Raw genomic sequence first — 20,941 nt, forward strand, 5'->3', positions numbered from 1 at the left:
TGCTGCAGACTGGGGCGCCTGGGTGGCGCAGTCGGTTAAGCGTCCGACTTCAGCCAGGTCACGATCTCCCGGTCCGTGAGTTCGAGCCCCGCGTCAGGCTCTGGGCTGATGGCTGGGAGCCTGGAGCTTGTTTCCGATTCTGTGTCTCCCTCTCTCTCTGCCCCTCCCCCGTTCATGATCCATCTCTCTCTGTCCCAAAAATAAATAAACGTTGAAAAAAAAAAATTTTAAAGAGTTCTGCAGAGGCGGCTTCCAATGCTGGGGCAGGGGAGAGAGGGGCAGGAATAAGGGAGGTGACCTGGAGAGAGGAAGAGACATTCCGAGCTCTGCTTGAAGTCAGACAGGCAGGCGTGGGGCCTCCAGGTAAGGGGCCCTGCAGGCAGATTTGGGCCTTAGAAGCACCCAAGGAGGAAGCCGTGGAGGTGCAGGTCTGGAGCTGGGGCTGGGCCACATGCAAGCGGAGAACGTGACAGGGAGGAGAGGAGAAACAGGGCCCACGGGGAGAGCCAGCTGGAGGAGATTCAAGGGAAGAAAGGCCACGGAAGGAGACAAAGGAGCCAGGAGCTGCTAAGGGGTGAGAGGTCTGCTGTCCACGCTGTTCACCAGCAAGGATGAGGGCGGGGGACCGTCTCTCTAGCAGGGTCTGAGAGGAAGCCGCACTGCAAGGGGCTGAGCAACCCTAATGAAGGGGGGTGGTCTAGACAACTCTATCCCGGCTTCCTCCATATCCAGGGACACAAGTGCACTGCAGGAATTATAACGACCGGGTCATTTAAAATCGTTCTTGTTAACACGATCATACAGAAAGAATTGCAACCCAGCAGAGAATACAAATCAGCTTGATGTGACGGTGCCACTTGAAATTTACCATCTATTAGAAAACGGCAACCCTTTGTCTACACGCGCGGTTAGTTACAGGCGGATAATGTGAAGCGAAACTTCCTGAGACCCTCCTGATTTACTGTCAGGTCTTCCCAGTTACTGTAATCAAACGGGAGAATAACCAAGTTATCTGTGCAGACTACTATCTGTGTTGGGAAAGCCAGGTAATTCTAGCTGGTGGGAGCTGGCAAAATGTGAACTCCCGAGCGCCCTCTGCACAGAGCTTCTAAAATGCAGTGCTCACGGAAATCACTCAGGGCTGGCTGAAGGGACGGTCCTGTGTCCCACCCAGGTTCTCGTGGGTTCAGGAAACCCACTCTTACCAGGCTCCTCCGGGGGACCTAGATCAGGCAGCCCAGGCAGCACATACTTAGTCCCTGGAGATGTGCGACCTTCTTTCCTAGGTCAAGTGCCTGTGTACTTGAGTGACTGCCCATTCTCAGGAAATATCACAACAAAAATGTTAATGAATTTGTATCACTTTCCATGGGCTAAAACTCATCAGCATATTTCCCTGAAAAAAGAAAGTCGCTGCTTCAAGAAAGAGGCCAGTGAGTCCAAGTGCCTGATTTCAGTGAATGCATTAGTTTGATATTCTAGAGGCATAGCCTGAATCCATACTGAGGGTCCCATCCCAGGCTGGAGATTGCAAGAGCACGGCTGGAAACAGACTTGAGACAGAACAGAATGTGATGATCACCCACTGCAGGGAAGTTCTGGAAGAGCCCTGAATTTTGCCCAGGTGGGTCTACAGAAGGAGAAGGAACAGAATTCAGTGACAGGAAACTGGGAATGTGGAATGAGTGACCATGTCCACTCTCACCTTCCAGGGGCGGCTGAGAGGATTGGAAGAGAACCCAGGTGGGAAAACAACTTAGAAATGGCCCCGGTGTTGCTTCTCAAGTTCTAACGGTAAAGACGCTTGACTTCCTATGACTGCTTCCTCGCCTCAGTGCACCTTGTGTGAAAGGCATCTTTTTTTTATGACCTGGCCTTTTTTTTTAATCCATAAAGGTAAATTACATATGCATTTCTAAATGAAATAAGTAATTTTCATTTAAAGGTCTCCTGTTCCCTTGACAGCCTCACCCTTTGCTCTGCAAAACGCTTCCAGAGTGATGTGTTATTCCTAGTACAGAAAGGAACAGAACAGCGGAGTGGCCAGAAGGCTTGGAGAAAAGGGAACAACAGGAGAAAAGGGTGAGGATAGAAGAGATCAGTCACTGCTATTAAAATGCACCATCTCAGGACCTCGTCAAGATAAAAAGCTTCTGCACAGCGAAGGAAACAATCGGCAAAACTAAAAGGCAACCGACAGAATGGGAGAAGATATTTGCCAACGACATATCAGATGAAGGGTTAGTATCCAAAATCTATAAAGAACTTATCAAGCTCAACACCCAAAAAAACAGTCCAGTGAAGAAATGGGCAAAAGGCGTGAATAGACACTTCTCCAAAGGAGACATCCAGATGGCTAATAGACACATGAAGAAATGTTAACATCACTGGACGCTGCTGTTTGGTAGAAAGACGAAGTCCCAGTAACCTTGCCAAGACTTAGCTCTCTGACCTTGAAAAAATGACGTAAGTCCTCTAAGTCCTGTGCCCTGGTGAGAAGATCCCAAAAAGGCAAATGTTTTAACACATTACACGACCCGCAAGTTATGTACACACATACACATACACATATATATTAGGATCGCAAACGCAGCGTATATCATGGTTTGACTCCACACATTTTATCTCCTGATTGCTTAACAGGGAGGAAATGCTTCTTTTCTTCAAGAATGTTCATGATCTGCAGTGAGCTCACATTTGCCGGGCAATCTTCTTTATCTGCAGGAGTACTGACTTATCCACAGATCCTATTAATGGCCTGGAGCTTGTATGTTGAAGCATTCTCAGATCAGAGGGTATGGGGGGGGGGGAGCGGGGCGTATTTAAAGTATTATTTCACATGCAAAATAAGACACTTTAGTTTTTTTAGTATGCACTGAACAAATTTCATTCCCCCAGTTCTCAAAGGACACAGATAAACAGAAACATAGCTTTATGCCCTCTAGATGAAATCGTATTGATTAAACTTATTTCTCCTTTGGTAAGTAAATATCACACTCTGGATGATTTTTACAGCAAGTAACATATCACAGGGGGCGTATTAACACTATCGCGAAAGCAATGCCATATATTCTGGTTTCCAAAAAGTCTATCACACATAAACCTCCTCTGCTCACACAGGTTGGTTACACGGGGCAAGGGGCCATAGCTGTTAGCTACACTACACAGGCTTGCGTAATTTCAATAAACTAAACAGCTTCAAACAGACAAATTGTTCTGGAGGACCCTTAACCCACGGTTGCCAAATTACCTTCAAAGCCTTTTAAAATACCAAGAGCGAAATGTAATTTATTCTGGCAGCTATGCAGTGATCCCCTAGATAGGAAACCTGATGGCCCAAGAGGTCTGCCCTTTCCCTGGCCTCAGTCATGTGGCTTCGGTTTGGGGAGCTCCGCAGTGACTCTGGGGTCTCTTGTTGTTAGTCTCCCTTCGAAGTGGAAGTCACCAGGAGATGCATGGATGGACCACATCCCCAAGAACCCAGGGCAAACTTGCGCGAGACATGTTAACCCTCATCGGAACAGAGACCCCAAACATTTCACCAGATCTTCAAAGCAAGCCAGGACTGAAACAGGAGAGCGCGCCCCGGGAGCTTCTGCGCTAGGCAGGATGGAGACCGCCTGTGCTCCAGCCTTGCTGCTCAAGGACTCCCCTCCCGCCGGTTCAGAGCCGCTAAGTTTTACTCGGCCCTGCTTAGCAAAAGCCAACCCCTTCTCCTCCAGGGGCGAAATAATTCTACCAGGTGGCAAAGGATAGACACACAATTTACACGTATTGGCTCACTCCCCAAACAGAGAGCTGAGCCGAGCGAGTGGCTCCAGCTTTTCAGTGTGACACAGATACGCCCGGAGAACTTGATGAAGATCACCCCCATTACCTGTCGGGGGCGTACAAGGCACCGGCCAAACCCAGCACTTGCACCCAGCCGGTGGGTCCTCCCCAGCCCCGGGGAGGTGGGCGGCGCCCGCGGGAGCGGGGGCCGAGAAGAGCCCCGGATGGGTACCACCGCTGCCCCGCCACTTGGCCCGGGCCCTCCCAGACAATGGGGCGGACGCTGTCCGGCGGGGGTCGCGGCCAGGGGTCAGTGGGATCAGTGGGAGAGGCGACGGCCAGGGAGCCCTCCTTCACCCCTACATCTTTGTTCTCTCAAGTAGTGGCCCCTTCTCATCCCCAAAGAGAAGAGGAGGACGGCCCCCTGCTGCCTTCCGGGGAGGAGTGGGGGTCCCCTAGGTGCCCGCGCCGCTGCCCTCACCTCCCGCCTCAACCACAGGCTTTCAGGTCCCTGCAAACTGCCAGTTTCGCCTCCTCTCCTGGGCTACGTCCAGAGTTGGGAGGCTTCCGCGGTCACACACCTCCCCGCGTCCCCTTCCCGGGAAAGGACCGCCAACCTCCTCTCCACGCCCCCCTCTCCACGCCGGCTCTCGGGCCGGGCACCCCGCGACCTCGGCGCGAGCACCCCCGCGCCCTCCCGGAGTCGCCACCAGCGCCGCGGGGCAGGGGTGCCTCTGCGCCCCGCCGGCCTCCAGACCCGGACGAGGCTGCTCGGCCAACCGCCCCGCGGCGGGGACCGCGCCCCGCGCCCCTAGCCCCGCCGCCCCGCCGCCGCCCTACCTGCCGAGAAAGGTCCGCGAGAGACGCGTGCAGCCGGGGGCGCGAACGCGGGATCAGCTCCGGGCGCGGCGCGAACGCGGGGATCCGCTCCGGGCGCGGCGCTGCGCGTGTGCGCCGGGCGCGCGTGCGGCGGGTGCGCGGGGCCCCTGCGCCCAGGGCCGCGGCGCGCTCGGGGCGGGCGCGGTGCGCGCAGCCGGGCCGACGGGAGGCTGGCCGCGGCCGCTCGGAGCCCGCCTCCGGGACCCGCGGCCGCCCTCGCCCCTCCCCGCGCGCCCCGCCGGCCGCGGGGCTCGGCTCCAGGCCCCGGGGGGGGGGGGGGGAGCGCCGCCTGCCCCGCTCCCGCCGCGGCCCCTCGGCTCCCGCCGCCCTCCGCTCCCGCCGGGGTGGTCGCCCGGGGCTCCGGCCGCCCTGCTGCCCACGCTCTCCCGCGCCGAGACCGCGCCTCTCTCCGCTCCTCCGATCCCCCCCTCCGGCTTCTCCCTCCCCTCGCTTTGCTGACAGGCTAAGAATGGGGCTCCCGCGTCCAACTTTTCCTTCCCGACTCCAGCAAGAGGACTGGGCGCTGGAGGGGAAGGAGGTGGCCCCGGCGTGGGCCTCCTGCGCCGTGACCCAGAGTTGTGACCTGGGGCGGGCATCCCCTTCCCCACCCCACCCCACCCCCGACAGTCCGACCAGAACAAAGGCCATCGCGGGGACTGTGGCAGTTGTCAGTAGATGAGATGAGATGATTCAGAGGCCATACGGAGCCTTGAGATTCCCCTGAATTCTTGAAAATAGGAATTTCAGGTGGGACAAGATAATCATGGGCAAGATCAAGGCTCTCTCTGGGCATCTGGTCTCTGTTATAATTTTCATGACAGAGTAGAAGACGTGCCCACCCACCCCCACCCCCAAATTTTGTTCCTGCTTGGCCCTGTAAACAGTCCGCATTTTGCCAAGAGAACTCTAGGCTGTCTTAATTCTGAAGTTAATGTGGTGCATGCGCCTGCACACAAACACGCGCACACACACACACACACACACACACACACACTATAGTATATAGTCGCAAAGGGTCTTGTATATAACACATAACTTTATTCAAATGACTTTATAATCATATTAATTATTCAGAATATTCTTATCCAAAATACGTGATACATGAATATGTAAAAAACAATGTGGTGTTCAGAAAATTTCCTACTTATGTGGTGTTAGCCCCTGCATGTTCGGGAGTGGATTAAAGGACGATTCTGAGATACCGTCGTGATGTTCACTTAGATTTCATATTTTTCCATGCACTGAGATAAATTTTGTGAATTTTAAGGGGTCTTAAGGATCGACTGAGTTACCCTCTATGCTATGACATGACGTATATGAAGGTGTTTTCCACACGTAATGTGACAAGAATGTAGTCCCAACTCAGATTTCATTCTCACAAAAATAATTTACAGAATCAGTGAATTTATGAAAGCAATTCAACCATGGCACTAAGGATAATATGGACTAGTAAGAATGATTCTGAATTAAAAGTAAAATAAATACTTCAGCACATAATGGTTTTCTTGGCATTTTATACACTGGCACCAAGAAATAGCAAATGTGCTGTGAGGAGTATTACCCATTTCCATACTTATTGTGTGGCATTTTATCTGAAACCATTCTGTTTCTATATTGTTAAGTTTCTTTTTTTTTTTTAAGTTTATTTATTTTGAGGGGGAGTGGAGGGACAGAGAGAAAGAATCCCAAGCAGGCTCTCAATGTCAGTGAAAAGCCCAAATCGGGACTCAATCCCAGGAACCATGAGGTCATGACCCGAGCTGAAACCAAGAGTTGGTCCCTTAACCACTGAGCCACCCAGGGGCCCCTATACTGCAGGATTTCTACAGTAGGAGAAACTGGCACAAATTTATCAAAAGTTAGTTCTGGTAGCCAGCACCCAAGACTATAATATCAAACAAGAGATGCCAGTTAATATACTAAAGTGGATTAAACAGGACAGTTTATGTTTTATAACACTAAGGTGCTTACCCTTCTCAAATATAGGTTATATATTTGATAAGTGTTTATATCTGTTATATATCTAAGTTTCTATGTTAGTACCTTATGAGAAAAAAGTGTGAGAGAAATATATAAAGAAAACCCATTGATCACAAACAATATCGTATTTGTATTCTAACTATTCCCATCACACTCTGCCTCATCAGTCACCACAGTGGCTTCAAATACACAACTGACTTTGATAAGGTTTTAAAAAATGATTCTGCTATCCAAGCATAAAGGCAATATATTATTAAGAACGTCAATATTGGTTCAGTTCCCGAAGGTAATTTTCCTCTGTAAAGTGAGATACAAATGCTGGTCTGCCGTTGGCGAGCCCTCTGTTTACATGGAGACATCGGATTCTGAAATAGTAATTATTTCTCTCTTGCAGAAACGGGCATGATCCAGCTCGGCAGCCCCCTGAGGGACAGGCTAGTAAAAGAAGAATGTCTTAAATAGAAACCCCAGAGAACCTGGCTACGTGCACGTCTTGACTTAAAGTTTTTGTCACTTTTCAGAACATCAATTACTGAGTCTCATCCCATGGAAAGTGTGTGCAGTGACTTCTTTGTACTTTACTACACTCCTAATCTGTCCTCTAATAGACCGTTCTCAGACTGGAAATTTAAGCACAGAAATAATTTGCTAATTCTTAGTAGTTTGGGGCACAGAGACACGCATTCCCAATAAAACAACACGTCCACATTAGTCATGTCCCTACAAGCATTGGTAGGAGTCAACAAATGGAGAATGTCGTGTGTATTACCTGGAAACAGCGTTTTCTAAGTCACTGCACAGTTACACACTGCAGGGATTACCCTGCTTTACAATTTGTATGAAAGTCTGGTTCCTCTATCTATTTGCTATGGACTGAATGTTTGTGTACTCCCAACATTTGTATGTTGAAATCCTAACCCCAGTGTGATGGCGTTAGAAGGAGGGGGACTTCAGGAGGTGATCAAGTCACGAGATGGAGCCCCCTTCAAGGGGATTGGTGTCCTTATGAGAAGACACAGTGAGCTTGCTTGTCAGCTCTCTGCCCCATGGGGACACAATGAGAAGACAGTCCCCTGCAACCCAGAGGAGGGTCTTCCCCAGGAACCCTCATGCCAGACCCTGATGTCAGACCGCCAGCTTCCATAAGTTTGTGTTGTTGATGAGCCACCCAGCCTGTGGTCATTTGTCATAGCGACCCAAACTAAGACACCGTCGTATCCATTATTGGGGGGGGGGTCGCAATCCCCAGCCATAACCATGAACCTCCGTATTTCTTCATGCAGACCTGTCGGTTTTCATGTCGAGTATTTAGAATTTCTGTTTTCAGTGCATAATGTGTTGAATTGTCACGTACTCCTAAGGAACTGACCCCTTTATCATTTGGAAACAATCTGCTTTATCCCTCGGAATATTCCTTGAAATGAAATTTACTTTTTGTTATACTGATACAGCCCCCCAGCTTTCTTTTGATTAGTGTCAGCGCCATATCTCATTTCATCTTTTCACCTTTAAACTATTTGTAACTTTATATGTAAAGTGATCCTGTTGGAGGTGGGCGTCAAGAGGATGTGACCGCCAGTTGACCTGTGAGTTGGCCCCGGGGCGATCAGAGCCCCCCCCCCCCCCCCCCCCCCCCCCCCCCCCCGCGTTCTTGGAATGTACGTTCTGTCTTCATGGACGCAGCCCCTGAGCAGCATTGTGCTGTTAAGATCATCGGGATGGTCCCCGTGCCTGCATGCCAGGTAAGCCTCTATATAAACTTTAAGATCCTGGTAGGGAGATGGAGAAACCTACTGATTTTGCCACAGCCCAAGACAAGCCTCCAAGGTAAAGTTTCACGCATTAAAACTTCTACCTTCCCATCTGGAACAGCCGGCCTCTTCCTTCTGTCTTTCCTTGCCCTCTGGGTATGGGAGCCAGTTCCAGATTTTACCAGAGAGGCTTCCGTGTTTGTAAACCAACAAATTCTTGTAAAAACCATATCATTAGGTCTTGGTTTTTTGTTGTTTGTTTTTCAATCCAATGTTACAATCTCCGCTTTTTAATCAGACAGTTGGCACAATTCACATTGATCTCAGGTGGACATAAAGTATGAGAATTTTACATCAGGATTCTTCCACATAGTCCATATATGGACTAAAGTCTCAGGGCACAGGAATAGGGCTATGGCTTAAAGCCTGCCTACATCTGATTTGCCCATCCAATTAGGAGGTGTAAAGACAGTAATTTCACTCAGTGTAAATCTCTTGTGGAAAAGTCTATCTGTATAATATGTGCATTGCTACACAAAAGGATCTTTACCTAGAAACATATGCAAATCAGGGGCGCCTGGATAGCTCAGTCAGTTAAGCGACTGACTCTTGATTTCTGCTCAGGTCATGATCTCCCAGTTCATGAGCCCCTGAATCGGGCTCTGGGCTGACAGTGTGGAGCCTGCTTGGGTTTCTCTCTCTCTCTGCCTCTTCCATGCTCGCTCTCTCTCTCTCTCCCTCAAAATAAATTAATTAAAAAAAAAGAAAAGAAAAGTTAAAAAATGCAAATCAGAAGAGGCCAATTGACATCTACTTTTTTATGCCAGACCATCTATCAAATGATATTAAAGCCACAGAGGTGTCTCAATGATATCTTTAAGTTACCCATCATTTATTCAAGAGATAAATGTGAACAGTGATTAATGAACAAATGCCAGAAAATAACAGCAATTAGCTAATTCTCAAAGTGGAAACATTTATGTAGCTTACCAAGTCCCTTGGTATAGAAATGCCACTCTCCTCTCTGACGAGTTAAGTCATTTGTTACAGCCACGGATTCATATTCACCTCCTGTTCAAATAGTCTATGTTTTGCTTAAAATCAAAGAAGGCCTTGCCATTAAGAGATGTTCTTCAAGAAACAAATCCCTAATTAATATTGAACACAAGGGGTTAAAAATCTAGTTTTTTAAAAATTAATGAAAGTCGTTTGTTAAAACATCCTGGAAACATACACCTGCTATAACTTTTCTTTTAAAAATCTAGTTTTTTAAAAATTAATGAAAGTCGTTTGTTAAAACATCCTGGAAACATACACCTGCTATAACTTTTCTTTTAAAAATCTAGTTTTTTTAAAAATTAATGAAAGTCGTTTGTTAAAACATCCTGGAAACATACACCTGCTATAACTTTTCTTTTACAAAATTGTTGTTTATTTATTTTTGAGAGAGAGGGAGACAGAGAGCAAGTGGGAAAAGGCAGAGGGAGAGGGAGACACAGAATCTGAAGCAGGCTCCAGGCTCTGAGTTGTCAGCACAGAGCCCAAGATGGGGCTCAAACCCACGAACCGTGAGATCATGACCTGAGCCGAAGTCGGACGCTTAACCAACTAAGCCACCCAGGTGCCCGGCATGGACTTTAACTTTGAACTTTTAAACTATGACAGTTTCAATTACATCCCTGAAAAAAGTATGGATATTTCATGAAAAGACAGAATGATGGTCCTGAAAAAGATCTTAAAGGTAAGTTATGTTATTGATGAAGAGACTAAAGTCTGCAATAAGTGAGATGCATCGGCCCCAAATTTATTCAAATATATCGATCTGAAAAAGATCAAGAAAACCCATCACTCAGTTTGTATCTTAATCATGATCTTCAGAAAATCATGAAACGTCAATGGCAGAATTTCTGAATTTGCATTTTTTTAATAATTACGTAAGCCCTGCGCTAACTCTAAACGGTCAAAAGTAATCAAGTCAGGTATCTGGTATAACCAGTATCTCAGTACTAACCAATAAAAGACAGTTTTTGGAGACCACTGTTTTTACAAAGGAAGGTTAGAGGAAGTGTCCACAAGAAGACACTTACTACGTTAGACGCAACAGTGTAGGATAGCCAGTTACTTGCTGGATTTCCACAATCTACGCATGCAAAAGAGGGCTGAATACGGAAGATGCTCAACCGAGGCAATTACCTGGTCCATCCCCATCTGTTGAAGTGCGAGGATTTTCATTTTTCCTTAGCGTATCCACCCCGTAACTATTATGATGAGAAATGAGAAACATTTAGCTGGCAAAATGACAGAGAAAATGGCATTCCATACTTAGAATCTGGTTTATTTTCCGCTGAAGTCCCTCTCGTGGGTATATATTGTTTTGTTTTGTTTTGTTTTGTTTTGTTTTGTTTTGTTTTGTTTTTTTCCGGGCTACTTTATCAGAGAATAAAAGCAGTTATTTAGACAGAAAAACTAGAATGCTGTTGGGAACAGTGTTCCTGCTGTCCTGTCCGTGAGCACCCACTCTGAATCCTCTCATGTCTGGGGCTGCTGGAGAATGTAACAGTGCACCTTACTACCGCATGTCCATGCTCCTCTGCGAAAGCTATCCTCACCTGTAGGTACTTCATTCCACTTGCCCAGCACGGATTAGCAGAGGCCGTACGTAACCTGTTGAACTTGGGATGGGGCCTGCGGTTTCTGGGTATCAAGGTAGCAAAGATCTTTGCTGCGTGCCTGACCGTTCAGTGCTTTCTCGTGACCAGCTCTGCCATCCCCGAAGTACAACTGAGTCACGATTGGAATGGCTTGTGTTGAGCTCTTGTTCTGACTTGATGGTAGTTTTTAATCTTCTCAAGAATCTGATACGAGGGTAGTCCACCTTGCTGTATTCAGATTCGGGTAAGATAATGAACTGACACATTGCCATTCACAATCGTGACGCAAGGTCTTGATGTTTTCCTCTGTGTGAAGAACCCATTCGACCAAAAATGTATATATTGTTTCCTACAAGGAGGCTGTGTAGAAACTTCAGTGGCTCCAAAATGGCGTTGTTGCTTCAGATTCCACTTTTGACAATGACATCGTGGCAAGCACTGTGTATTTCCCTAATAACAAGTTATTCAAGACTTCCAGAATCGTTCTTGCAGTAGATGACATCTGCGTGGCTCTCAGAAAAGGCACGCTCCCTTGAGCCCTGGGAAGGGTACAGCCCACGACCACAGAACCATTCTGTGGCTCCAATTCATGGAAATTATTTAAATATTTGGGAGCCTGGTTGTTCAAATCTTCACCTTTATTTGCCAGGCTGTGAAACAAATGGTTTTTGTAATCATTTAAGTAAAAGGTATGTCTGGGGGGGGTGCCTGGATGGCTCAGTCGGTTAAGTGTCCAACTTTGGCTCAGGTCATGATCTCATGGTTCATGAATTTGAGCCCCGCATCAGGTTCTGTGCTGACAGCTCAGAGCCTGGAGCCTGCTTCCGATTCATGTCTCCCTCTCTCTCTCTCTGTCCCTCCCCTGCTCGCGCTCTGTCTCTGTATCTCAAAAATAAATACACATTAAAAAAGGAAAGAAAGAAAAGGTATGTCTAATTAGGACAAGAAAATAAGAAGATGGGGACTGAGTTTCCCATTTCTGTCATAACCAACAACTTGGTTGTAACTAACATATTACCGTACCTTCCACCATCAACCTAATGTCAAATATAAACATTCCGTAAAATCACACACACAAAAATCCATAGGGAGCATAACCTGGATGATGTTTCCTCTGACAGTTGGTGGAAGTCCTTGACTTATAACAGTGTTGTAGACACTCAAGGCTCATCCACAATGCCCATTCCCCCATTCTGAAGATGAGCAACCAGAGGACCACAGCACTGTGGTCTTGCCAAGCACAGAGGATTGGCCTCTAGGAACTGTCTGAATGTCCCTGTCTACTCCTTCTGTCATCTGGTTTGGTTTCCACTGATTATTTTTTCTTACTATTATGGGACACATTTTCGTATTTCTTTGCATGCTTGGTTATTTTTGATCGCATGCAATTTTCCTTTTCGGTTGCTGGATAGTTTGTATTCTTACAAATATTCTGGAACTTTGTTCTGTGATACGGTTACGTTACTTGAAAATTGTTGGGTCCTTTTAGATGTTACTTTTAAGCTGTCATTTTGGACACAAGACAAAAGAAAGGTTCAGTCTAGGTCTGACTGTCCCCTGCATTTGAGCTGTATGAGTATCTATGTGAAGCTCTCTACCTCGTGCTCCTCAAATTAAGGGGTTTCCCACTGTGACTATTGGAAATAGAAATTATTCCTTGTCCAGTGTGAGCTCCATTGATTGCCCCCTATAATTTTTTGAGTAGTTACTTTCCAGCCTCCGGCATTTTCTTCATGTGTGAACAGATCAATATCATGTGAATAACTGAGGAGGGCCACCTATGGATTTCTGGGGTCCTCTCACCTCTGGCGTGCCGTCTGTGAACTTCAGTCAACGTGGTGTCCTCAGACTCTCAGCCTGTTTTCTCGGCACAGGAAACGACAGGGCTCCACCTGGGTTCCCCCTCCTGCACCCGACATCTTCTCAGGGCAGTAAGCTCAGTGGTCACTGTCCTTTATTGTAATCTTGAAAAGTATTATTCGTGCATTCATGTCTTTTGTCTTACTGTTTAGTTGTTTTAGGCTGGAGGGTAAATTTGGCTTGTATGAGTCCTTCCTGGTCAGAAGTAGAAATCTTTGCTTATGTGTTGTCAGACCTCTCAGAAGAATTTTCTTGAACAATCAGTACCTGTGGTGAAGGGAAATGAAGAAAATCAGTTTAGGGAAATGAAGAAAATCGATTCAAATATAAAAACTTCTAAAAATGCAAACTAACCGAAAACCTCACTTGTCTGTATATTTCATACATTTTGAATGAACCAGCTGAAAAATAAAATACCTCCAGTGTACCTCATAGCAAAATACCCAGAACAAATTATAAGAATTCCAGCAATTGGACTGACAGCTTGGAGCCTGGAGCCTGCTTTGGATTCTGTGTCTCCCTCTCTCTCTGCCCCTCCCCCTCCCCCCCTCAAAAATAAATAAACATTAAAAAAAAAGATTCCAGCAATTATCCTGTCGTTGTAATCCAAATTTTAGTTCAAGTTCTTCTAACAATTAATATTCCTACTCCATAGTAGACAGTCTTGGGGCACCTGCGTGCATTGGTTGAGCGTCTGACTCCTGATTTCAGCTCAGGTCATGATCTCCACGGTTCGTGAGATCGAGCCCCAAGTCAGGCTCCGCGCTGGCTTGGGTTTCTCTCTCTCTCCCTCTCTCTCTGACCCTCCCCCATTCTCAAGCATGCCCATACACACTCTCTCTCTCTCTCTCTCTCTCTCTCTCAAAATAAGTAAATAAACATTTAAAAAAAATAGTAGACAATCTTTCACCAGTCTTTTCAAAGAGGATACTGTGCTGTCAATGAGTAAGAGATAAAGACACATTCAGATTCTCTGAACCCTGAGTTGCCCTGAGATACAGGATTTGTGACGTTCCCATTCTCCCCTAAACTGTAAGAATTTGGTTTCTCCAGGGGCGCCTGGGTGGCACAGTCGGTTAAGCGTCCGACTTCAGCCAGGTCACGATCTCGCGGTCCGTGAGTTCGAGCCCCGCGTCAGGCTCTGGGCTGATGGCTCAGAGCCTGGAGCCTGTTTCCGATTCTGTGTCTCCCTCTCTCTCTACCCCTCCCCCGTTCATGCTCTGTCTCTCTCTGTCCCAAAAATAAATAAACGTTGAAAAAAAAAATTAAAAAAAAAAAAAAGAATTTGGTTTCTCCAGAAAAGTACTGGGGGCTACTTTTCAGGCTTCCTAGCCAAGTGAACATGTCCTACCATGTTAATCTCACTCTCATCTTTTCTTCTTAAATGTACCCATTCTCTGCTGAAGGAGGTGAGCACGGGATGCCCTGTGAGCTGGCTCCGGGCACTTGGAATGTCCAGTCCTCTCTTCTGTCCTTGGAACATACACGGCGCTCACCATTCCTACAGGAGGAGAGGAGCCATTTTCTAGAACAAGCGTTGAGAGAGTAATGCGTTGCTGAGATCACAGGGGTGGGTACGCGACTGAACCCTGTTAAAGCCTCTCTCTGGAGGGCTGGTGCAGAAATCTGCTTGTGTTGCGTCTACCCCAAAACAAGCCTCCTATCACTTCCCTGGCCCCTTACGCCTACCACCACCAATCTGGTGGGGGGGTGGGTTCTGCTTCTTTCTTTGGTCCCTATTACCCTTCTGTAAATGGCAGCCCAGTTTCAAATTTCACCCTCCCTACCCTGAGGTTGCAAACCAACATTAACCTGCATTAGTTACCAGGGAGACACTAATGTAATTTGTATATGCACAACTTCTTGACGAAAAGATGGCTTTTACAGACAACTTCAGACATGACCTCGTGGCTACTGAGACCACGTATGCGGTGTGAAATCTACTTGTAAATCTAGGAGTTGTTATGAAAGGGTTTACAATCTTATAAAGATAACATTGACCTGGAAACATTTATTTTCTTAAATTTGAGCCTAGCGGACACACAGTGTTACGTTAGTGAAGGTGTACAACTTAGTGATTTTGACAAGTTTATACGTTACGCCACATTTATCACAAGTCCGCCCGGAAACATTTTTCCTTTTAAAATATTCTTACTTTAGAGCACAATTTTATAATTTAAATATATTTCCCCATTAATGTATAATTACGCATTATGTTTTCTTCTCATTCCTTTTGGATTCGAGCAATTGGCATAAGGCAAAGATCAGTGGTACTAAAAGCCCCTGGGGTAAAGAAAATGTGTTTCTGCTAAATTCTCTTGTTAAGCGAATGTTCGGCATTGCTACATGAGTGCAATTTACATTAAAACTATTTCAGGGACATCAAAGGGTCTAACACTCAGTCAGATATGTTTCACTTTATCAAACAAAGGGCAGATTGCTTTCCTAGAGTGAGCTTCAAGCTTGTTGACCTGTGACCCCATGGATGTGTTTATCATGTGAGCTCTGCAGTCCAGATTCATCACCTAAAGCCACACGCCAGCTCCCTTCCTCCCGGGGCCCTCGTTCCGTCCTGCTTACTCCTCTCGTGGGTCTTACTGCCTCAGGCTTAGCCCCTTCCAGGCTTTCTGGTCACACAGACTCTGATTCCAGCTTAATTACTCCCTCAGTTACCCCTCTCTGTTCAGATAGACTTTTTATACACTGACCTAAAATGGGATGCATTTCCTGAACCAAGACTCTGAGCCTTGTTTTCATTCCTAGTAACACTTTCTTCCCAGAGCAGCACCATCATGCTGAAGTGGATTCTGTCTCCACTTTTTTTTTTAAGCTTATTTATTTATTTTGAGAGAGACAGAGACAGTGTGAGTGGAGGAGGGACAGAGACAGACAGAGAATCCGAAGCAGGCTCTGTGCTGCCAGCGCAGAGCTGTTGGGGGGTTCGAACCCACAAATGGTGAGATCATGACCTGAGCTGAAACCAAAAGTCAAGACGTTTAACCAACTGACTCCCCCCCCCCCGCCCCAGGCAACCCGATTCTGTCTCCAACTTCATGAAGTCTGCTTAAGCTATAACTCTGTGGTTCATTCTGTTCTGACACTGGTATTTTACCTGTTGTTGCTAATCGACACAGGACAGCAAGATTCTCTGCCATTTCTCATTAGTGTTATCTACCTATTTTGAAAGATATGATTAAATGACCAGGATAAGTGATCATGAAACCTTATTACAATTCCAACAGTTCTTAATATTTTATTATTGCAATAAACAGTTTCAAGCAGCTGAATCCGACAGACCTAGGGATTTATGTAATTGCTATGGTAGGCACTTCAAGCTAATCAGACAAGGTAAGACGTTCATTTAAACTGTTGTAGTTAACATTATTTTCTAGTAGCCACAACAGCTTTCAGTTTCTTCTTGTGGGTTTTTTTTTAATCTTACACTTATAACTTAGTTCAATAGAATATATTCTTTGTGATCATTACCATCTTATGTATTTTTAAAACATTTTTAATGTTTGTTCATTTCTGAGAGAGAGAGAGACAGCATGAATAGGGGAGGGGCAGAGAGAGAGGGAGACACAGAATCCGAAGCAGGTTCCAGGTTCCGAGCTGTCAGCACAGAGCCCGACACGGGGCTCAAACCCATGAACCGTGAGATCATGACCTGAGCCGCCAAGGCGCCCTACCATTTTATAGTTTATTTTTTTCTTCTACGGGGCACCTGGGAGGCTTAGTCAGTTAAGCGTCTGACTTCGGCTTGGGTCATGATCTCATGGTTCGTGAGTTCAAGCCCCGAGTTGGGCTCTATGCTGACAGCTCAGAGCCTGGAGCCTGCTTTGGATTCTGTGTCTCTCATTTCTCTCTGCCCCTCCTCCGCTGGCACTCTGTATCTCTCTCTCAAAAATAAATAAACGTTAAATATTTTTCTTCTAGAAACATTTTTGATACTTACTCTTAGATATCTTGAGTTCTCCCGTCCCTATCCCATCTCCACCGTGATCTTGGGTCTTAGATGACCTTACAAGTTCATCCATGAGAGTCTATCCAATCTTCCAGATCCTCCAAACACCTATCAGACAAGGCATTTAAAATTACTCTTCCTGCGCTCTGTGGTCAGGTCAGAACTGTAAGAAACTGTAGAATCTGAGATGGTAAAAATGGAATGAATGCGGGGAAGCGACAGCATGCTTGCTTGGGACACGAATGGGAAGCAAAAGCAGCTGGTGGAGGAGAGGCCATCCTGGGAGGTGGTTCTAAGGGGGGTCAGGGAACCTGCAGGGAAGGGCCCTGTTAGAAAAGCTGCCCAGAAGGAAAAGTAAAGGGACACAGAAGAGCTGTCTCAGAGTCAGCAGCCAGCTCACCTTCTGGGTTCTGCCGTCTTCCTTCTCATGCAACCCTGAAAACAAGCAAGCAGGTTCATCGTCCTGCTGCTTGTAACTAGGATACCGTCTTAGGTAAGAGCATCGTCCTCCTATTAAAACAACAACAACAACAACAACAACAACAACAACAACAACACTCTGGGGACACCTGGATGGCTCAGTCCATTGAGCGTTCGACTTCAGCTCAGGTCATGATCTCCAGGTCTGTGAGTTCGGGCCCCACATCCAGCTCTGTGCTGACAGCTCGGAGCCTGGAACCTGCTTCGGATTCTGTGTCTCCTTCTCTCTGCCCCTCCCCCACTTGCACTCTGTCTCTCTCTTTCTCTGTCTCTCTCTCTCTGTCTGTCTTTCAAAAATAAAAATAAACATTAAAAAAAAATAAACTCTTACTTTCATGCTAGCTGCCATTTCTTAGCAACAAACTCTTTTCTTCCAAAAATAGAAAGAACACATTTAACAACAGAAATGTTGGAGAGACTGGGAACTAACATAAGACCAGGAAATTCCCTGCTAATGGGCAGAAGTAAAGATACAATGTCTCTTCCACTTGCTACAAAGTCCTGAGGTACCCTGCAGGGGAAGTACAATACACAAGGTGCCCCTGGAAGATGGGAGAGAGCCCAGAAAAGGCTGGAAATCCCAAAGCCTTGTTTCTGATTCTATAAGGTTTCCGTTCATTCATAATAAGGAGTTAGTGGCAGATGGAGGCTCCTCCTGAAAGCATTTCACATCCACTTGGCTCTCGGAAAACCATCCCCTACCCTGGGGCCGATGTGCTGGAGGCCTGATGGGGTCTCAACCAAGGTCAGGCCCCTCTGGCACCTGTGCTCCTACCTTAACCAGAGGTGCCAGCGTGCAACCGAGACCCCATTTGTCCCAGTGTGAGAACCTCTGTCATCAGGCATTTTTGCTTTGTTTCAAATCCATGGTGTACCTGCCATCACCTCTGGGCATTTCAGGAATATCTTTGTACTAGACTACGCTTGCCAGAGAAAATGAGGCATCGCTTCAAACAAACCTCTAGAGACCGAAGGGGTTTGTTTTAGCCACTAGATTTTCATGTGGTTATTCTTCATTCCTATTTTATTAGAAAATTGCTAAGAGTAAAAGGAAAAACATTATTATTGATCTCTGAAAACACAATGTTCACAACTTGACTTTTAGCAATTACATCTCATGGGTTTTGTTTAAATTTTTTTTTTATTTGTTTTTAATGTTTATTTATTTTTGAGAGAGAGACAGAGACAGAGACAGAGCCCGACATGGGGCTTGAACTCATGAATGTTGAGATCATGACCTGAGCCGAAGTCAGACGCTTAACCGACTGAGCCACCCAGGCGCCCCTCTATCTCATGTTTTTAATAATACCAAGTACAATCGTGATATGTGATTATTACGTTACTCAACATTCTCCATTTGCTTCCACCATAAAATGTATTTAAAAACCTACATAATATGCGTATCTATAATGCAGATACATAGTGCACATCTATTGCAAACATAACTTGCTTATGAATGGTATTCTGATATATCTATTTAGTTATTTTTATTTTTTCTTCTGTTTCTGAAAGGACGTAAGATCGCTTATAAGGAGAAAGAGTATAAAGTAGGAAGAGATGCACAGGATTAAAGAGATGCACAAAATAAAGGCAAAAGAGAAATTGAGGCAAAACCATAAAATGAGAGAAGGAATTGGCACACAGCACTGTCATCCAGAATGGCATCTATAATAAATAAGAGATTAATAATATTGTGAGCATGAGTGGCCACTAGAACTGGACCTTACAGTTGTTCCACCGTAAGCCATAAAAATGAGTGTATATATAATTATAAGTTAAGATAAATAAGTGAATGTATATATAATATAATATAATATAATATAATATAATATAATATAATCAGTTATTATATTATATGTGACATAATATAATATAATCAATTATTATATTATATCATATATAAAAGTGAATGCATATATAACATTAATATATAATAGAATACTGAAGACGTATATAATATTAATATAATATAGTGATTGCATATATAATATAATAATGCAAATATAATATAATATAATATAATATATAATACAATATAATTTATGAATGCATATATAATATAACATAATATAATAAAAGTGAATGTATATATACTCTGTTAACATTTGCATTTTTCACGTGTACTGCTTGTTGTGGAGAAGCCACACATTCTTGTTATTTTGGCCTGGGAAAATACCTTCCATGCGGCATTTTATTTAGAGACACACATAACAGAGCAGTCTAGGAGGCAGATTTTGGAGAATGATTGTAGCTAATTTTACCTGTTACCGCACACAGTTTTAGAAAGTGTCAAGCATTTCAAGGTTGGAAACTCAAAAGTAACAATGTCCATTACTAGATAGCCTACAAATCACTTTTATATACAACAGGTCTTTTCATCTTACCGTGGAAAAGTAGGGTTATTGTCTGTCCCATGTGATGTGTGAGATCGCTAGGCTTACAGCTGGTGAGTGATTGGATGAAGGAAAGATCGAGAGACTTCAGCTCCCACAATGTACCAGCTTCACATTTACCACTCGTGAATTTGAGGCATAAACTTTTATTCTAAACTTATCGCTTCCATTTTTCATTTACATTAGAAAGGTTTTCTTCTGAATTTTGGTCTTCTCAATGCGTCGAGAAGAATTTCAGGAGCACATGAGCTCAAGAAATTCTCAAGTGTGGAAAGCAAGGAGTCTCCTGTCTCCCAAGGTGATTTAAAAAACTCTTTCTCCCAGCCGGCCTGTGAATCACCCAGGAATCTTGTGAAAATACAGATTCAGATTCAGGAGATGGCAAGGCCTGGCTGACATCGTGGAATTTTCCAACATGCCGTGTGGCTCTCTGGAGCTCCCTCACTCTTGGCTCGTGTAGGCTCTTTTCCATTTACAATTTTCTTTTAACTATGTACTTATTTCCTTATTGTTTTTTGAGACAGTGCACAGGCGAGTGCAGGGGAAGGGCAGAAAGAAGGGGAGACAGAATCCCAAGCAGGCTCTGAGCTAATGAGCCCACAGCCCCATGCTGAGTTTGATCTCACCAACCGTGAGATCATGACCCCAGCCAAAATCAAGAGTCCGAGGTTTAACCGGCTGAGCCACCCAAATGTCCCTCCATTTACAGATCGTAGGATAACGTGTCTCCTTTGAGAATTTCCCAGCAACTTCCTTTAATGTGTAAGCTTTGAATTGTTGTTATTGATCTTTTTTTTAACCAATGAAATGGATCTTTCAAGGAGGTCAACGGGTGCTCAAAACCATTCGGCTGGCTAGAGAAGCAGTTTTAAAGGTCTGGTTTTCTGATCCCAAAGTTCTCTCCACCCTGTCACCACCCCCGCAGAGGAAGTACTGTGACACTCTCCCGTGGGAGGTGATGCGGGCCGCAGTGGGTTGGCAAATGCAGGGGTGGGCGGTCAGGCCAGGCTGGCTGGGGAGACCCAGCGTCTCTACTGCAGGAGGCTCTGTTCATCCCCTTACAAGACACCCCTGTCACACGCCCCACGTGCCAGGTGCTGCTTTCCGGATCATGCTCTCCCCTGGTACCTCGGGTTCCACCTGTGCTGAATCTACCCAATTGGCCCTTCTGTGCCCACTTCAGTCTTGGCCCAGGCCGATGCTTCCCCTGGT

At 45.6% G+C, this 20,941-nt stretch overlaps 1 protein-coding gene across 1 annotated transcript in view; it reads right to left on the reverse strand.

The window, feature by feature from the left end:
• The window catches only part of MYO16 (myosin XVI), a 620,603-nt gene extending 615,867 nt beyond the window's left edge, over positions 1-4,736 (reverse strand). The window contains exon 1 of the mRNA XM_086708430.1: positions 4,612-4,736. The gene's annotated coding sequence lies outside the window, so the exon portion shown is untranslated. The remainder of the gene's footprint in view (positions 1-4,611) is intronic.
• Positions 4,737-20,941: the final 16,205 nt, after the last annotated feature.

The sequence above is a fragment of the Puma concolor genome, chromosome A1 (genome assembly GCF_028749965.1).
Source record: "Puma concolor isolate L17-30 chromosome A1, mPumCon1.1.hap2, whole genome shotgun sequence".
Lineage (NCBI taxonomy): Eukaryota > Metazoa > Chordata > Mammalia > Carnivora > Felidae > Puma > Puma concolor.